At 44.2% G+C, this 15,635-nt stretch overlaps 1 protein-coding gene across 5 annotated transcripts in view; it reads right to left on the bottom strand.

Moving 5' to 3' along the window:
* Nucleotides 1–14,338, bottom strand: part of ADNP (activity dependent neuroprotector homeobox) — a 31,753-nt gene extending 17,415 nt beyond the window's left edge. For 2 of the 5 annotated variants that reach the window (XR_007151088.1, XM_047853789.1), the window contains exon 1: nt 12,034–14,141. The gene's annotated coding sequence lies outside the window, so the exon portion shown is untranslated. Of the gene's footprint in view, nt 1–10,607; nt 10,679–12,033; nt 14,142–14,235 lie in introns of those variants that run through there. The other 3 variants (XM_047853790.1, XM_047853791.1, XM_047853792.1) reach the window with 3 other exon arrangements.
* Between the last annotated feature and the right edge of the window lie 1,297 nt (nt 14,339–15,635).

Raw genomic sequence — 15,635 nt, 5'->3', positions numbered from 1 at the left:
TCAGTTCTTTTCACCATTGCTTCTGCTATCACAGAAGCCAATCTCCAGTGGACACGCTCCAGTCTGTCAATGTCTTTGGTGCCCTGAATAAACTTATTCCAGATATGCTAAATCAGAAGGTCAAATGGGACAACACTTCTCTAGTTCTGGATGTTACTGGGGTTTTTTTCAAATTTTATTATTTTTTAAAAAAGTAATCTCTCTGCCCAACATGGGGCTCAAATTCATGACCCTGAGATCAAGAGTCGCATGTTCCACTCACTGGGCATGCCCTGGATATTATTTTTAAATTAATGCTCCTGAAAGGCGTGATTTGTGTTGGCGGCAGCCACCTCACATGTGACAATTAACCAAGATTTTTTTTTTTTTTTTTAAGTATGTGCTGCATGTTTCAGTATTAGGTGGTTCAGTTGGTGAGAAAAAAAAAAATCTGTACTGAGTCCACGTCTGGTTTGAAGGGAAGTAATTATCAAGTCTTTAAGTATCTTTTCAAGTGAAGGGGCAAGAGTATTCTGATTCTATTCTGAAGTGGAACACTGTGAATCACTGAAAGAGCCTCAGGGTTGCCTAATCTAAACTCTTCTCATTTTACAGATTAGCAACTGAGGTGCAGCACCTGACCCAAGGGTGATCAGTGTGTCGGTGACAGAGCCGGGTCTCAAGGTCATCTTCAGATCTAGGATGCAGCCCTCCTCCCATTACCCATTTGGACCAAGGTCTGATCTCTGACCCTGAAGGTAATAAACAAGAGCATGTCAAATACATACATCTCCAAACGCCAAAACTTCAAAACTCAAGACTGAAATGGCCTTATACAAGCTCAACTAAACTAGCTCAAGAGGTGAAACTGTGATTAAGAATACGCACATATCTCAGGTCAGATGGCCCCGTGAGATCCAGAGAACTGAAACAAGAACTTAGTTCTGAGACCACTTGCTCTCAAGTGCTCTTACCATCACCACGAATGCCAACTCACTAAACAGTCACGCTGGAAGGATATCTAAATCGTAATACTAACTTGCAAAACGGAAACCACAACCTTCGTATCCCTAAGGAAAACGACAGCTTTTCAAAAACAGACATATCCTATGTCTCTCTTTTACCACCTTCCAATCATCAATACTCGAACCATGCTACTCCAAAAACTGCTTGGGAAAGAAGAGGCTTTGGTGATCCTTTTTCTTTTTCTGGAGAACAGGGTTAGGCAGGAGGCTGGTCTGCTTTCAACTACCTCTTAGGCTCTTTTTGGCAAATAAAGTTCCATTCATTTTTGTTACAAAAGCAACCGGGAAATAAAAACCTACATCCACGTAAAAACCTGTACAGGAAATGTTCTCACAGTAATTATTATTATTTTTTTTTTTTTTTAATTTTTTTTTTTTTTTCAATGTTTATTTATTTTTGGGACAGAGAGAGAGACAGAGCATGAACGGGGGAGGGGCAGAGACAGAGGGAGACACAGAATTGGAAACAGGCTCCAGGCTCTGAGCCATCAGCCCAGAGCCCGACGCGGGGCTCGAACTCCCGGACCGCGAGATCGTGACCTGGCTGAAGTCGGACGCTTAACCGACTGCGCCACCCAGGCGCCCCCTCACAGTAATTATTAACACCCAAGGAGAAACAACCCAAATCTCCATTAACTGTTAAATGGATAAATAAAATGTGGTATATTCACATAATGAAATGATCCAGCCATAAAAAAGTACTGATATATGCTCCAACACAGATGAAACCTGAAACATCGTATGAAATACAATGTAAAAGAAGTGAAAGATGTCAGCTGCCAGAGGCCACTTGTTATATGATTCCATTTACACAAAAGGTGCAGAATAGGCAAATCTACAGAGACATAGAGTAAAGCTGCCAAAGGCTAGAGGAGTTGGGGGGAAGGTTGAAGGTGACTGCTAATGGGGACCCGGTTCTTTTGTGGGGTGATAGCTGCACAACTCTTTGAATATACAAAAAAAAATCATATATTTCATGGGGCTGAATTGTATGGTGTATGAGTTACATCTCAGTAAGACTGTGACAAAAGAAAAAGGCAACTGGAGCTCATATAACAAAATGTAGAAAAGGCATGGAACACAAATAATCATACCCAAAGGCAAGGGTTAACATTGGGTATATTTATCCTTCTGGATTTTTACACACATGCAATTTTTCTTTCTTTCTTTTTTTTTTTTTTAACGTTTATTTATTTTTGAGACAGCATGAACAGGGGAGGGGCAGAGAGAGAGGGAGACACAGAATCTGAAACAGGCTCCAGGCTCTGAGTGGTCAGCACAGAGCCCCACGCAGGGCTTGAACTCACAGACCGTGAGATCATGACTTGAGCCGAAGTCGGACGCTTAACCGACTGAGCCGCCCAGGCGCCCCGCAATTTTTCTTTTGAAAGGAAATGCATCTATGCATCTCAAGCATTTAGTCATGCAGCAAGAAAAGCAATGTTGGCTGAGATTTTTTTAATTTTTATTCTAAGAACTGTGCTTTCCTTCCAACAAGGGTAAATGCTAGCACAAATGGCTATTCTTCACATAAAATGTGGTTAGCCTGAAATGAATGGAGGTATGCTTTTATTTATTAAAAAAAATTTTTTTTTTATACCTTAACTAATGTCTCCACCCAACATGGGGCTCCAACTTACAACCTGAGATCTAGAGTTGCATGCTCCACCAACTGAGCCAGCCAGGCACGCCTGGAGATATGCTTTTAAATCAATTTATATTGTGTAAAAATACACGTAACAAAATTTACCATCTTAACCATTTTAAGTGTACAGTTCAGTGGTATTAAGTAGTCATAATACCATTTTACCATCACCACCACCCATCTCCGGAACTCTTTTCACGATGCAAAAGTCAAACTCTATACATTAGACAATTAACTCCCCATTTCACTCCCCTTCTGCACCAGGCGACCACAATTCTACTGTCTCCATGATTTTGACTACTAAGTATTTCACGTAAGTGGAATCACAAAGTCTTTTTGTGACTGGCTTTTCCTTTTGCACAATGTCTTCCAGGTTTGTACGTGTTAACCTGTGTCTGAATTTCCTTCTTAAAAAAAAAAAAATAAATGTTTTTTTGTTTTTTGTTTTTTTAACGTTTATTCATTTTGAGAGACAGAGAGAGACCAAGCACAAGTGAGGGAGGAGCAGAGAGACAGGGAGACACAGAATCCGAAGCAGGCTCAAGGCTCTGAGCTGTCAGCACAGAGCCTGACACGGGGCTCGAACTCACCACGAGATCATGACCTGAGCTGAAGTCAGACGCTCGACCGACTAAGCCACCCAGGTGCCCCCAAATTTCCTTCCTTTTAAAGGCTGAATGATATTCCATGCTATGTACGTGCCACATGTTGCAGTTGATGGGACACCTGCGTTGCTTCCACCTTTTAGCTATTGTGAATACTGCTGTGAACATGGGTGTACAAGTATCTTTTCACACGGTAATTCTGTCTCCACAGCGGTTCTACCACTTACATTCCCACTGACAGTGCACAATGCTTCCAATTTCTCCCCATCTTCACCAACACCTGTTAACTTTTTATCACAGCCCTCTTAATGCGTATGAGGTAGTATTTCATCGTAGGTGTGATGTGCATTTCCTTAATGACCATGAAGGGTACTGAGCATCTTCATGTGCTTACTGGCCACTTGTATGTCTTCTTTGCAGAAAGGTTTATTCAAGTCTTTGCCCATTTGAGATATGCTTTCACATGTAAAATATACTTGGGATTTCCAAGACTTAGAATTAAAAAATGAAAAATATCTTGTAAGTACCTTTTCAAAAATATTGACATGTTGAAATGACCATACTTTGGACTTACCAGGTTAAAAACACATTACAATTAATTTCATTTTTAAATTAAATGTTAACATTAAATGAAATTAAAAGTTAAAATGTGGCTACTGGAAACACAGACGAACCTTGAAGACATTAGGCTACCTGAAATAAGCTGGTCACAAAAGGACAAATACTGTGATTCTACTCACAGGAGATACTAAGTGTCACTACTGGAAAATCTGAGGCAACAATGCTGAATATGGGACCAAATAAGGTTTGCTAATAATTTTATCAGCATGGATAGTCTGGTTCGAAATCAGAGGCATTTATCATTGATGAGTCTCTGCCAAAACTGAATATTAAGCATCTGTTAAGATTTCTTTGCACAGGACAGATCTTCTAGAGCAGGTCCTGGATGTACAGGAACGTTGAAGGCCTTTGTAAAATTCTGGACCTTTTGGACAGTATTAAATGAATGACTCTATGGTAACATACTAATGGCCCCCAGCTGTTGAGTACTTAAAAAAATATCTCAGTGAAGGGGTGCCTGGGTGGCTCAGCTGGTTAAACATCCGACTCTTGATTTTGGCTCAGGTCATGATCTCATGGGTTAGTGAGATCGAGCCCCACATCTGGCTATCCACAGACAGTGCAGGCCTGCCTGGGATTCTCTCTGTCTCTCTGCCCCTCCCCTGCTTGTGCTCGTGCACTCGTTCTCAAACTAAATAAACTTAAAACACGTAGCAGTACAGAAAAGATTTTCAAAGATTTTCCATGTGTTAAATTTTTAAATGACTTTACATTTCTTTCAAATGGTTATAAAAGTAGAACTGCAACAGGGGAAAGGTCCTAACAAAAATAAATCAGGAAGGCTTTTCAAAGGTGACACAGTGATGAAAATTTAAGTTTACTAAGTTTTGTTTTCTTCATGTGGTGTGGCTCATTAATATCAAACCACGAATCTAGTGGGAAATGAACAGCCCCATTCACATTATCTTCAAAATTACAATTACACTGTGATTCAAATGTTTTGTTTTAAATACTCATCACAGGTGAGTTCAGATTTAGTAAAACTATGACCTGAAATTATAACTGATACAGTGTGGTAAAGAGGTAGTCATGGCTGTAAATTACAATCACTATGAATCATTTTTTTAGCAGAGACTGATCTTCCTGATCTCAACGGATGGACTTAAGAACCCTTAAAATATGCAAGAAGACAAGGGTGCCATCTCAGTATCCAAAGCAAAGAAAGTCTATTGAAAAGATCTTGCTTGGTTTCTTCCCCTCTGCTAGATCTCTAGCAACCTACAACGGTGGCTGACACATAGCAGGCACTCAACACATGTCGACTGAATGAACAGTCCCTGCCTAGAAAGGACTTACAGAGATGACACCCCATAAATATACACAGGAAAAGAAGCAAAGTGTCAGATGTGTGACAAACTAAATGCACTGAGGTTTCATAAAAGGGAGAATTCATTCTCAGCAGGGGAGCTCAGGAGAAGGTGGAAATAGAGGCTAAGCTGGGGCCACTAGGTTAGTTGAGAATCTGCATTCACTGCAAAAAAATGAAACAAAAACAAACAAACAAAACCTTGCTGGCACACAGTTCCAGAGGTGGGAAAGCAAGGAGTTTTAGGAAGTACTGTACAGAGTCCAGAATGGCTGATATGTCAAGCTTCTGAGTAATAATGAATGACAAGGGTGGAAGGGTAGGTCGGGGACAGGAAAGAAGCCTTGAGTGTGAAGCTAGAGTCTGCTGCTATGTCTGGCAGGCACTGAGACGCTGCAGATACTAAAGTAGAGAAGTGATACAGTTCTAATGGCACTTTAAGAGAATCCATCTGGCCATGGTCGGCAGGTCCCATTTAAAAAAGGCCTAAAGGAAGTCTATAAAGAGTGGCATACCAGGCCTAAGCAACTGTCAGAATTGCCTGAGAGAGCTTACACCCATTTCAGACCTATGCGATCTGAAAGGTCTGCAAAATCACCAGAGCCTTAGGTACAAGGTAAGGTAAGGTAATACGATATTGAAGTGATAGCAAAAGGTGAAGTTCAAGGCTGAACCCTATAGCCTACATTAAAATCTGTTTTCCAGTAAGACTATATTGTTTTTATGAATAAATATTTAGCTGACCCATCAGCCACATGTAAAATTGTTACCTCACAGCTTCAAACTTCTGTAACAAATAGGGACACAACAAAGTTTTCCTCTGCTCAAAAGAAAGATGGTACAATGTAGTGATTAAGAATACAGCTCCAGCCTCAGCTCCAGAGCTGGACAGATCTGTGTTCAAATCCTTACTCTTGCCACTTACTAGCTTTGTGAACTTAAAAATGTTACTCAACCTCTGCAGGTCTGTTTCCTTATGGTATAACCAGAAGGACACTATCCCCATTGTTCAAGTGCCAGAAGGATTAAATGAGAGGATACCAGTTAATATTTATAGCAGTTATCATTATTATCTTAAGCCAGATCAGATACTGGAATAATCACTTTGAAAATTATGATATCACGCCACAGTACATATAATCTTTAAAAAAAAAAATATGGACTATTATTCCTGAGAATCAGACGTGGTTGCCATATACCTGTTCCTATACACATTATAACGCGCATTCACACACATAACAGTGCTTTCACAGAATATGTTTATGGGAGCTTTTCATGTTAAAGAGTTAGCATATTCTTAACTTCACAAACTCTGCGGCACTTAAAACGTTTATGCAATAGCGTATCTGCAGGTACCCACAATAAGCCTAGGTGACTTACAGTCACATAGAAACTTAAAGGTGTGATCTAGATTTTGCATATTTATTATTTTAAAAAGCATGTGGGTCACTTCTCTTTTAAGAAGACTTTCAGATTACAAGACTAGTGCCTATGACTGGAAACTCCCTATTACTTGGGAGTAGTTAGATTTCAGATGAGATTCCTAGCTGTGACCGCCAGAATCTACAAAACACCAATGGAACCAATGGCTTTCAGGGTGCACTTCTGAGAGTGTGCTGAAACTGTTAAGATATATACATGGATGGAAGGGGAGATGAGGCCAGAGGGACAAGATGACAGCTGAGCAACTGGAGGTATGGTCCCTAACCCTTCATTGATATTACATACTGGAATAGACGCAATTTTATGTGACAGGGAGAAAGATGCCTCACAGCTTACCGCCCACCCCAAAAGGATGGAGACCATCTCCAACACCCTAATCTAACTTCAGAGAGTATGAGACGGGGAGGATTTCCCAATTTACTCCGTTTTAAACAGGCATTCCGGCAAGGCAGGGACACAGCGTGGGGCACGACTCCAACACTCTGGTGCCTACGTAAGAACTCCATAGCTTAGTGATGCTGCTGTCAATTTAGGTGGACAACCTGGCTTAAGAGATATGTGAACAAGGGAAATCAATTCACAAGTGGGCCTAAGAAGACATCTAGGTACATCTACTTTTAATCATTCCAGTGACATGTCCTTGTCTTTGCATCTAAATCGCCTAAGACGAAAAACCGGTTATTTTTAATCCCTTAATGATAACATGTCCATGCTCTATCAAAACTACTCAAATAATTTTCCCAGAGTAAGGGAAAGGTTAGTTTTCTCCTCATCCATGAATAAAAGAATAATTTACTTGAATCACCTCAAGTTTTTCTAAGCTACCTCCAAAGAGTCAAGGTTTAGGCAAAGCTTTCTTTGCAGCAGAAGCATTATTCTTGCAGCAGGCTTTGCCCCTTGCTGGCTCAACCCTTACACCTTCTGCAGAGAAGTTTTTTCTTGGTGTTGTTTTTAAGCCTAACTGTTTCAGAACCAGGACTTTGAGCCCACTGTGTAACACACTTCCAGTCTCCCTTTCACGAGAGCAAGAACTCCAACTACTGACTTATGTTTACAACCCCAACTTAAAATTTTAATGAGTTTTTCTGTATTTCCACCAGACAGAAGTTTTTTCAGATATATCACATTTCAAAAGAAACCACTCATACAGGTTTCCAATTGTTGCCAGTTCCCACCAGAAAAAGATGCAGATTTTCAAGGGAAGCACAGGATTCCACACCAAACTCTTCAGCGGAGCACAGAGGGTTCAGAAAAAGGAAAGGCAGAAGGGCAAAAGCCAGCAATTATCTGTCTAAGCAAAAATAACTGCTCAGAGGAGAGAAGGAATAAGACTGCCCTAAACCAAAACACTGGAAAAAGCAACAGGACCACAAACAAACTTTCTTTTTAGATCCTTGGACAGGCAACTCCAAACTAGACACACACTGCTTCAACTAACCACCCCCCAGCACAATTTTCACCGGTGCTCTCTTGCTAGCCTCTTTGTGAAGCCCACTTGGGATCCTTGGGTATTCTCTGATACAGAAGCACAAAACATCACCATGAAGCATTCGTGTGTGTCCTCATCAGCCAAACAGCACATGGGAACCTATAAAAGCCTATGTTCCAGGCACAGGCCTGGCACAGACACATTCTGTAGCTCACTTCATCAGTGCATGTCGCAGTGCCTTGATTTGCCCACTTGTGAAACAAGCACAATCCTGAGAGAGTTGAGAATGGTTTCATAAAGTGCCTGGCAAATAAAACAGGCATACCGTTAATGTTATAATACCATAAAGGCCAGCAAAGAGGCCTTTCCACTCACAGCTCACCCTTACTAAAATCATCAACCAAGTCATGTGAAAAGTGATACATAAACAGCAACAAGCCACAGCTGAGTGACTCAATCATAACTCTATACCCTTACTGGAGAGGGAGTTAGGATGTGTAGGGATTTATTTTTAATTCTAAGGGATGGTCAAACAATGCACAAGTCTCCTACAGATCACGTGCATGCTTTTGAGTTAAACCTTAACCTTAAATCTTAAACTGCAGTATATGTTCAGGGCAGTCTTCCCTTAGTAAACTCTACCAAAAGTTCTTATGCTCTCCTTAATTTCTGAACCTTCATTTCTGGAACACTGCTGACATTCTGGAGATTTCAGTATTTCTCTAGCTGCTGTGTTAGAACTAAACCAGGGATCAATAAAAGCAAGGCAGCTTGTGAGTGCACTTCAAAGAACTACAGGCAGAGGCTAGCTAATGCATACACGGAGAGGAGAGAACCCAGATGGAAAGAATGAAAAGAACTTTGCATTTTACACTCATTAGAAAATGTGCGCCCTCAATCAAAATGGTTCCTTTATATAGCTGGCTCACATTTTATCTGTGACTTCCTAAGACACATATATCACAATATAATCAAGTACACATATCTGTACCCCAGTTTGAGAAGCCTGATAATACGTGAGGAGAGCCTTCTTCCAGTGAAGCGGAATATGGATTCTCATTTAAGCAGACTCCTAAACTGCCAGAGAGCAAAGGTAGATCACAACCAAAACATAGGTCTAAGGAGTACTAAGACCCTGAGAGACTGAGGGAGCACAATCAGCCTTTCCCTCACTTTGTAATTAACAGGATCGGGCTATAAAAAGCATAAAGTCACAATGGAATTGTGGCCACTCATGCTGGGCCAAACACAGATGGCCTCTTTCAAAAAGTAGCTCAATGATTAAGGCAGAAAAGTGCCAATGAGTAAATAAGAAATGGCTTCTACGTTCAAAATTATCAATTCAGTTAGCGTGGGGCGGTTTCTCACCAATTTTAAACGCCAAGTTTCCAAACTAACATAAAATGTATAACTGACAGTGATGCACAGCAGCAAAATATGGCCATTTGCTCCAGACTTAATGTCACAGGCTCTTAGAAAACTAGAAGAAAAACTTCCTAAGTTTGTGAGGCTAAGAACATGTCAGGCTCTGTGAATCTAACTAAATTATTTACTTAGGGGAGCAAAGTTTTACTTAATGTTCATGTCTCTTAGGCAAATAAATGAAAGTTAAACTCCCCATGAAAAGTATTTTATCTTCTGGAAGACATAACAGACTTTAAAGTGAAAGTCTTTTAGAAGTCCAGGATGAACACGTGGATTATCACACAACAGTTTTGAGCATCTTGGTAAAAACTACAAATTAGCTTCTAATCTTATCATAAAATAAAATTTTTCATTTTTTTGTACTTTTCACATTTCTTAAAAGTTTATCTAAGATTTTAACAGGTTATTAAAAAAAAAACTACAACGTCTAATTCATTTTTTCCATAGTTAACATACTGTTTCCCAACTGCATCTCTAATGCATAGACTTTGTATTTAATAACAGACCAGTCATTTTCAACTCTAAAAAAGCGGGTTGTATTTGAAGTGTGTATATACACACGCCCATTAATGGACTCAACCTGCCAAAGTCTATTACAACTTATGCAATTTTTGTTACTTATATATAGTTCCCAAAAGACAAAACTACTACTGAAATTCTGAGGTTTTTCTTTCAATCTCTCTCTACCCAAGTATCGATCGATCCCTACTTGCTCCTTTTTATTTAACAGATCAGCCACATCATCCTCGTTAAGGTAATTCCCACAATTAAACATGTAGCCCGTATGTGTACATCTTAAATATGTGAATCAAGAGACTGCTAAATATCTACATTTTAAAATTCTGAAAATTATATTCAGTAGACATTTTTCAAATTCTGTGGATAGTTACTAGTAAAGCGACCTTATTTAATTCTCCTTTTCATAATCAAATCAGTATGTGCATTTACATTATAACAAAAACCAAAAGCCATTTCTACTTGATACAAGCCTCTTAGCTGGTTATTTGGTAGCAACTACATGTTCATGGAAAGGCCTATTCTAATCAGAGACTCTTTCTGGTTTTTAAAAGCTTAGCAACTCTTCAGATTGGGTCATCAAAAAAAAAAAAAACAATAATTGTGAACTTACTTGACACTTAATCTGTTCAACATGGTGACGTTTTATTTTAATATAAATAGTATTAGAACTTTTCCTGCACTCTGGTTTAAGGAAAAAAAAGAGAAATTTAAGCAAAACAAATTCACAGTGTGTATGTTTACAACCAATGACTTCCAGGATAGCCAGGGCCAGAAGTCTTTAGAGATTCAAAGCCCAATCTCCTAAGTTTTCTATACAGAGACTTTAAGAACCAGAATCAAAGATTTGGTTAGTTCAATGTATAGCAGCCTCTAATAAGGTAATTTCAGTAAATTTCCAACAAGGGCCAAGATAAATTAGGAATTTCTATTAAAAGTTCAATTAAACAGAATACCCATCCCCACCCTCTGGTTTATTAAGGCTTTTTTTTTTTCTGTACTTTTAACAAGCCCTCATAGGTTTACCTAAATTCCAGCCTTCAAGCCCAATTGTTTCACCTTTTATTTATTTATTTTGACTAGTAAAACCAGGAAACCTTGAAACTGCAAAATACATGCTTTCTAAGAGATCACAGCAAGTTTTCCTGTAGGGGAAAAATGGCTATTACCACTAAGGATATCAGTTAACACTGTATCGTATGTATAATTTGCCAAAGCAAACAAAAGCACCTTCACAAACTTCACCTCAAACATGGACTCAAGTAAGTCGTTTTCAAATTACTCATTTAAAAACTCATACAAGTATATACCAAAGACCAAGTACAGGTCAAAATTATACTTGTTTAATAAATACTGAGCAGTTTTTAAAATTATAATTAATACCACTTAGATTTAGTATCTGATTCTTGAAGTCACTAAAAAATTGCAAAAGCAATACTTAATTGTCTCCAAATGGAATATCTGAACCAAACTGCCTCCTTTTCACTCACCAAAATGTTACTTGGCAGCAAATGCTCAAGGAAACTTCTCCCTTAAGCACCAACCGAATAACTGTGTCTATCAAAGAATACATCCATTCATATCCCCACAAATTTATCTTGGTGTATCTATATAAAACTTGCAACAAAGTCTTAAAGTACCCTCTGAGTATCAACTACCACTGTTCAGTCATTGGTAGCAAGTTCATGTTCATGGAAAAAGTCTGTTCTGATCAGAGAATCTCCAAGGTTTATAGAAGCTTAGCAACTCTTGAGACTGGTCATCAAGATAACAGTAATTGAGAACTTAACTTTATACACAAGAGTGCAGAATGCAAACCATTAAAACAATATTAGCAACTTAAAAATTTTTCTCTTAAACAAGCCATTAAGTCATTTCTCTGTTCAGAACCCACGACTGCAACCAGCTCTAACCGGTTCCTTGAGGAATGTGGCTAGGCTGATATTTTGGAAGTGTTGGCTTTGGTGGTGACCAAGGAGGAAGAAGTCTCTGGCCTCCCTGTTGCTGCAGTTCCCACCCTCCAAAATGAATATACCCACCGGTGTGAATTGACAATGTGGTCCAAAGAGCAAGGCAGGAACGGAGTCCAGATCCTCAAAATGGTAGTACAGGGCATAACCACTAGGCCACCTATCAGTTCAGTACAAAAAGTACAACCCTGTGCATCATGGTGCAAAAGCTGGGGCCTAGGTTTCGCATTGTGCATCTCACACCTATGGAAATAACAAGAGGAGTAAAATCTATAGAAATCAACACACCCTAAGAAGGTGGGTGCTCACAGAAGACCGGTGTCAACACTTTTGCAAAGGTGGTTGGCTACTGGAGATAATGAACGGCAATTGCAAGTCCAAAGTTGGAAGGCAACAAAATTTGACAATCAACTCTGTTGAGTCTGACAACGAAGAACTCAACATGGGCTCGATGTTTACCAACAAGGCTTTGCAAATCATGACACCCATCTACACGCTTATGAAAATTACTACCCCACTGAAATCTAACATCCCTCAAGAATGATTTTTAACTCTCAAAGACTTGGAAAGATTTGGGCCATGAAGAGAGGAGGTTATCAGCAATACTCCCAAACCCATTACTCTCAGGTTTTAAACTTTCCCCCTTTACCACCTGACCTTGGAAAGACATGGTGACACATTCAAAGCTTAAGGTGGAAGAATTCCAGAGAACAGGAAATCTGTGTACCAAGGATGTGCCAAGAACAAATGTGGACTGTCAGGGTCAACAGTTCTGAACAAGTCAAAAGACAGAACTTCTAAAATGCTGGGTGGATTCTTTAAAAGAAATAAAATCACCGCTCTTGACTCACTTAATCCTTCGCCATGTTGCTGTCAGCTCACCAACTAAGAGTGCGAGAGTGTGTCTTGCTGGGTCCATTTTCCCATGGTCTGTAGAAGGCGCTGTGAAGCACATCCTGTTCTAGCTCTGGGGCCCTTCCCCCCTCTGCAGCCTTACCCAGTGCAGGGAATGCGCCCCCTACTGACTCCAACACTCATCGCCTTTAGCCGACTTGGCTGCGGTGCATTTTGGGTGGGGGCTGGTATTTTCTTCGTGGCCATAAACCAGAAGCAACAATGCAGATTTATAAAGAAACTGTATCAAGCTACCCAGGAGATTTTTTTGTTTTGTTTTGTTTCCTCCTGAAGGTTCAAGACACTGGCACGAGAAACATCAGGGATAGGAATTGGGCGTGTGGGGATGGACAGCATTAAAATGGCAAACACAGGAAGCAGTTTGGTTCTTTTTCCCTCCTAAGCCTTTGTCTGAGAAATGGGGTTATGGCAAGAACTGTCCAGAGGAACTGGTGAATGCAAGAACATCAAGAAGACTCAGTGTGGACACACGTGTAACTAAAAAGGATATCAGACCTTAGTGCCTGATCTTGGGCAGAAGAGGAAGAGAAGCAATCGCGCCTTTTCCAGCAGACAGGCATCCAGGTTGGGGGGAGGGGAAGGCAGGCAGGCAGGCAGCCCAGAGGAAAGAGAGGTGAATAAAAGGGTGCTCAAAGAACTCCTCCCCATTCATTGCAATTAAAAAAAAAAAAATCTTTTCGCAGCTTTCTGAATTTCCATTTTTTACCGTCTTACTGCAAAGTTGGGGCTCAGCATGCTCGGAAGAGGTCGTGCTGACCAGGCAGCTGCGACTCGGAGAAAAGGGGGTGGTGGTGGACTCCGTGGTTAGGATAGGAGGGGAGCTGGCATGTTAGGGAGGAAGGGTTGCACGGCGGAGGCACAGACTTTCCACTCCCGTGCCATGCATGCTCCCCGCCCCCCAATCTGTCCCCCCTCCCCCCAGCTAAGGGTGGGCAGACCTGGCAGAAGGCTCGTCCCAAGCACTGGGGGTGTGCGTGGGGGGCTCGTGTTGGGAGAGGGGGGGGAACGGGAAGAAGGGATTAGTTCCAGGGATGGGAGCTGCTCGGTTCTTGCTGGGGGCGGGGTGGAGGGAGATGCCATCAGCGGCACGAGCTCCGGGGGCCAGGCGGGCTGCTGGCCTCGGCGGGCTCACGGGGCGGGGAAGGGGGGTCGGGCTGCAGGAGGAGGCGCCTGGACCCCGGAGCGGAGCCCGGGTAGCGGTCCGCGCCGGGGCGGGCGCTCCGTCAGCACCGGAGTAGGCGAAGGAGCGTGTGCGGCCGGAGGGCTGGCGGGGGAAACAACAATGCGCCCGCGGGGCCGGCTCGGCGGGAGCGGGGCCGGGCCGCGGGTCGGCGCGCGGCGGCCGCCGGGGCTTACCTTGACTCGGCCTCGAGGCGCGCGCGGGGCCGGCGTGCTCGGGGGCCGGGCGGCGGCGGCGGCGGCGGCGGGCGGATGGCGGCGGCACGGCGGTGGCGAGGGCGCGCCCTGGGCCTCGTCGCGCTCCGGCTCGGCGGGCTCCGGCTCGCGCCGCGGCCGCGGCTGCTGCCGGGGGGCGCGGCGGGCGCAGCAGAGCGGCGGGCGGCGGCGGCGGCGCGAGCGGCTCCCTCCAGTCCCCGCGCGGGCGGCGGCGGCAGCGTCGTCGAGCGGTGCAGACAAAGGAGGGGCGGAGGGAGGAGACGGAGGGTGTGGGAGAGGCGGCTTCACCGGCGCGGGCAGGCGGGCGGCGGCGGCGGCCGCGCTCCTCTCGCTCCTCAGCAGCGGGGACCGAGAGAGGGAGCTGTGTCTGAGGAGACGCCAAAATCCCCCTTAGCGCTGCCCGCGGGAGGGGGAGGGGGCACAAGATGGCGGCGGCCGGGGGGGGGGGGGGGGCGGGAGTTCAGCTCATGGATCCCGGCGGGCGGCGGAGGGGAGACCGGGCCGGCGGAGGCGGCGGCGGCAACGGGCGGGGGAGGGGGCTGATCCCGCGTCTCCCCTCAGCAGACAATACAAGCGCCTCGGAGCGAGTCCCCGAACCTGCCCTAGCCAAAATGGCGGCCGAGAAAGAGCGGAAGTGACGTAAATGCCTCATTAGCATAAGAGGACTCATTGTCCAGCTAAGTAGGGGGGGCAGTGGGGGGCTTTACCCCTTCCCCCCATGTCCCCCAGGGACAACTGTCTCACTCCCACTTGTGCTTGCACCAAACTTTTTTGGAGGGAGGGTGGCACCAGCACCCCCACCTAAGAGAAATTATATAATCCCCTCTGAGGGGGAGCTCTCGCGAGAACCAAGAGGATTTGCCATTGACCCACTAGGAGGCGCCGCGGATAATGGCCGCAGTGCGCTTCCAGGGCCCGTGTGCACGGCGGGCGCCTTCCTCCGGCCGCAGCGCCGGCGGCGGAGGCACAAGCAGCGGGCCGCAGCACGCCCTGCACTCAGTCAGGTGGCCGTGCTGGGGATCCCTGCGCGGGCCCAGCTGGGCCTGGACTACATCTGGCGGGAGGGGGCGTGCGGGCAGCCCGGCGGCTCCACGTGCCGGGAGGCCCGCGCTCTCACGGGCCCGGCGGCCGCGGGAAGGGCAGGGGCACCTGGCCGGCCGTGCGCGATGCCTCCTGCCTTAAATGAGGCGTGAGGGCCTCGTGCTTCACACACCGACTGGAGAGGAGACACAGGCCCTCGGAGGCCTGGCTCCGTTCTGGTGGGGCGGGCTACTCGGTGGGCAGGGGCTGCGTCTTACAGAAGGCCGGCTGCCGCCCTGGGACTGGACATTCTTCCGGGTCGGTGATGGGCTCTTCTCTTT

The sequence above is a fragment of the Prionailurus viverrinus genome, chromosome A3, assembly GCF_022837055.1.
Source record: "Prionailurus viverrinus isolate Anna chromosome A3, UM_Priviv_1.0, whole genome shotgun sequence".
Classification (NCBI taxonomy): domain Eukaryota; kingdom Metazoa; phylum Chordata; class Mammalia; order Carnivora; family Felidae; genus Prionailurus; species Prionailurus viverrinus.
This window is presented reverse-complemented; position numbering and strand designations above follow the sequence as displayed.